Source organism: Octopus bimaculoides, chromosome 9 (genome assembly GCF_046866305.1).
Source record: "Octopus bimaculoides isolate indiv1 chromosome 9, ASM4686630v1, whole genome shotgun sequence".
Lineage (NCBI taxonomy): Eukaryota > Metazoa > Mollusca > Cephalopoda > Octopoda > Octopodidae > Octopus > Octopus bimaculoides.
Window position 1 is genome coordinate 81858507 of NC_142936.1, and position 4579 is coordinate 81863085.

The following is a 4579-nucleotide window of genomic DNA, read 5'->3' on the forward strand; positions in this document are numbered from 1 at the left end:
AGACTCTTTCGCTTTATGAGAACTATACAGGTTTGTACACATTCTTATAATTTTATACATTCTATTTTATCCTTCTTTTGACAAACATTTCATTTCTACCTGATGTCATTGCGTTCGTATCTTAACTGTAGCTTGTTAAAAGGAGATGATCATGCATACAACCATAAAAAATTAACATTAGCAAAGCGTACCGAATAATTTCCTTGCGTGCTGATAGTTAAGATTGCATGAAAACATCACCCGACATCTTTTTTTTTAAAATTGCCTTAATAGATGTACGACAGAATAGTCATATTTATGTTCTATTTATACGTTTATGCTTTTATCAATAACTGCATGTAACATACGTGCGAGGCTGACATTCTGAGGGATGGGAACAGTGGATTACATTGCATTCAGTATTTGATTAATATTTTATTTTATCGACAAAGTTAACCTCAGCAAGATTTGAACGTAGAGTGGAAAGAACCGGGAGAAATACAGCAAAACATTTAGTCCGGCAGTTCTAACTATTCTGGCAATCCATCAATCTCATTAATTCTATCAATAATAAAATTAATTAGAAAGTATTCCAAAATTCTTTCTCAAATGTATGTGTGTAATATTTTTATTTTTTATGTGGGTATATTTAAATATATAATGAGTATAGAGGGATATATAACTGGCGGTTAGTGGAGGCGCAATGGCCCAGTGATTAAGGCAGCGGACTCGCGGTTTCGATTCCAAGACCGGGCGTTGTGAGTGTTTATTGAGCGAAAACACCTAAAGCTCCACGAGGCTCCGGCAGGGGATGGTGGAGAACCCTGCTGTACTCTTTCGCCACAACTTTCTCTCACTCTTTCTTCCTGTTTCTGTTGTGCCTGTAATTCAAAGGGTCAGCCTTGTCACACTGTGTCACGCTGAATATCCCCGAGAACTACGTTAAGGGTACACATGTCTGTGGAGTGCTCAACCACTTGCACGTTATTTCACGAGCAGGCTGTTCCGTTGATCGGATCAACTGGAACCCTCGACGTCGTAAGCGACGGAGTGCCAACAACTGGCGGTTACTGTGTTTCCTCTTAAATCAGTTTCAGATGCTGGCTAACGGTCCTTTAGTGATACTGGAGTTAACAATAAGGTGCTAGACTCCGGTAACTATTCTCACTTGGTAAATCCCAGTGTCTTATTTGGGACTGTATAGTTTCGGCAGAGTAAGTAATAGTATTAATAATGGTAAGGAGATGGGAGATTTTTCTCATCTATAATTTTATTAAACAGTTGTCAACAGAATGCCGTTGGTAACTGTTTAATAAAATTATAGATGTGAAAAATCTCCGTTCTCCTTATCATTATTAATACATTATACATTCCGCCGAGGTCGAATTTGCTCTTCATTCTTCCGGGGTCGATAAATTAATTACCAGTGAAATAGTGGGATCGATCTAATCGACTACTCTCCTCCCCACAAATGTCAGGCCTTGTGCCTATAGTTGAAAAGATTTTTAATATATTATGTGTGTGTATGTCAGTATGTGTACATGTATATATATATATATATAGAGAGAGAGAGAGAGAGAGGGGCGCACGCGTAGTATCGGTTCGGTCCTACTGTGCAATACCTTGGGCGAGTGTCTTCTGCTACAGCACGAAGCTGAACGATGCCTTGTGAGTGAATTTGGTCGACAGAAACTCTGAGGAAAGCGTCGTATAAATATGTATGTATACATGCGTGATTTGCGTTGGTCGCCACCACAGCTTCCAAACGGTGCTGGTTTGTTTACCTTCCTATATTTCGAAAACGGACTGACAGAATTAGGACCGAAGTATAAAATAAGTAGTGGGAGCGATTTGATGCACTAAACCGTTAATGGCTGAAACTAGCAAATGATAAAAGATGTGTGTGTGTGTGTGTGTGTGTGTGTGTGTAAAAAATTAAGCACCAACTGCGGATAAACCGTACAGGACAAGGTGGAAACCATCCTCTCTCATCAGCAGTTGGGTAGTAGTAGTAGTAGTAGTAGTGGTGGTAGTAGCAACAGTAGTAGTAGTAGTAGTAGCAGCAACAGTAGTAGTAGTAGTAGTAGCAGCAACAGTAGTAGTAGTAGTAGTAGTAGTAGTAGTAGTAGTAGCAACGGTAGTAGTAGTAGTAGCAACAGTAGTAATAGCAGCAGCAACAGTAGTAGTAGTAGTAGTAGTAGTAGTAGCAGCAACAGTAGTAGTAGTAGTAGTAGTAGTAGTAGTAGTAGTAGTAGTAGTAGTAGTAGCAACAGTAGTAATAGCAGCAGCAACAGTAGTAGTAGTAGTAGTAGTAGTAGTAGTAGTAGTAGTAGTAGCAACAGTAGTAGTAGTAGTAGTAGTAGCAGTAGTAGTAGTGGTAGTAGTAGTAGTTGTAGCAACAGTATTAGTGGTAGTAGTAGTAGTAGTTGTAGCAACAGTATTAGTGGTAGTAGTAGTAGTAGTAGCAGCAGCAGCAACAGTAATAGTAGTTGCTGTTGTCATTTTATAAACTGTTCCGTCTGTAACATGGATGTTATACCTCCTTCCATGCGAACCACCTACACATCGCACAGATACACACACATGACGTGTTTTACGCAGTTTTTGTCCACCATATTCACTCAAAAGGTATTGGTCACCTGGGGCTATTATGGAAAACACTTGCTCAATGTGCCACGCAGTGGAAGCAAACCCGAAACCGTATGATTACAAAGCAGGCTTCTTAACTGCATGACCATGTCTGACTTTATAACATAATGAAGTTCTTTTATATAACCGTGGTAATATAGGAAATAGTTAAAGAATCTTGCATGTAACAAGCTTTTAGAAGCTGAAATCTGCAACTTAACTCCATGGTACATTTATTCTGTTTGGACAACTTCTTTAAAATTCTTGGCTATAATCTGAAGCTGTAAGAAATTAACTCTGTCCCGACTGTACAATGTCTTTAAGCAGTATATTTATATCCATTTAAATATATCGACTCAAATATGTCAAATTGATTGATTAAAAGGAAGTTTATTCTTCAATGTCAGCGTCCATTAATGCTAGAAAATCAAATAAGATATTTGCAATGAATAGTTGTTGAACTGGGTATTACAGTACAATTTGGAAAGTGTTTATCGAAGTTTTGCTCCTAAAGCAACGCAATACTGAACATCAGTTAATGGTGTATGCACTTCAGGAGAAAATGTCTACATAACAATATAAAAGTTGATTGATCAATACAAATGACAAGTGTTAACAGTGGAATATTCACTTTAGAATCGTAACTTAGCTGTTTTTGTTAGGTTTCTTTTCCAATTCAACATGAAGAGAACCATCGTATAGAAGACAGTCTCTTAAGCTCGTATTAGAATAAGATGTATATTAGAAGTGTGTTACACACGTCTTTTATTCTATATTTCATTTAGCGACGCCCTTGAGACGTAACAAATACACCACTTACTATCTTTTGTAGATTTTAATAGATGTTCTCTTAATCCGAATAAAAGCTTTTAATTGCATCAGTTTATCACATTTACTCAATTAGAACGAACGCGTTAGTTCCGCCATATTTGAGAAATATATTAATACCCTATACAGTGACAATGTTTTATGTTTCTAATTGTGAATTGTAAAACTGAAATTTTATAGTCTAATTAATTATGTTGCAGATAAATGAAAAGTACAAGGTGCATTCCAGAAGTTTTGAGACACTTTAGGAGAAGCAGTTATAGGTTATTGTCGTTTTAGTATATCATTACCATAAATCTTATAAGCTGACTTGTCGACTTTTTATTCCAGGTTGAAGAAGACGGCCGTAACAGCACTTTGAACGCACTCTACTGAACGTTGCTTGTCACAGCTGACTATTTCGCAGAATATAGTCGGGACTGGAAGACAATTTTGAAGGTTGCTATGCAATAAAGTTTTGTATTAAATTGGGCAAGAATACTACAGAGGGGGAGGTGCATCAGAACAACAAAGCTGGTTGAGAAAATTCGCAGTTTTCTGGATGAAGACCGTCGTACATTTATAAAGACAATAAGCATACAGTTTGAAGTTTGTGCGGCAACTCTACACAGAAATCATGAAGCGTGTTCTCAGGGTGCCCACTGACGAACAGAAGGAAAGAACTCTTGGTGACTGCAAGATGGTTGAGTTCATTACTTCCAATCCAAGAGTATCTGACTGGATAGTTCTTTCGTTTCAGTTTTGTAGGTTTTTTTATCGTTCATAGCAGGAATACCTGACGAAGTAATAGTAGTGATGGACTTTCCCGTCGACGACGATGTATGGGCGCTCAGCTTTTACCGAACAGCCTGCACAAATGATTTGTTTATAATGATCAAATGTATGTGCCACACATTAGCTCACTCTCTCCATCAAATCAATGTTGTCTGAACAGGTACACTGTGTGCCATGTGTCAAGTGTTGAAATGGTTGCAAAGCAACGTGAGATGAAGTGTTTTGCTCAAAAACGCACCACCCGGTCTAGGAATTGAAACCCCGATCTCACAATTATGATTGGAACACCCTAATCACTGGGCCATACACCCTCCCATATGTAGCAGTAGTAGTAAGTATTATTCGCGGTGACATGGAAATAGCAGAATCG

General features: G+C 38.1%; 1 long non-coding RNA gene across 1 annotated transcript in view; it reads left to right on the forward strand.

Annotated features, from left to right (window-relative positions):
• Positions 1-2383: 2383 nt before the first annotated feature.
• LOC149134228 (uncharacterized) overlaps positions 2384-4579 on the forward strand; it is a 4401-nt gene continuing 2205 nt past the window's right edge. Inside the window, exons 1-2 of the long non-coding RNA XR_016243218.1 lie at positions 2384-2607; positions 3766-4579. The exon at positions 3766-4579 is cut by the window's right edge and continues 2205 nt beyond it. This is a non-coding gene — a long non-coding RNA (uncharacterized LOC149134228). The remainder of the gene's footprint in view (positions 2608-3765) is intronic.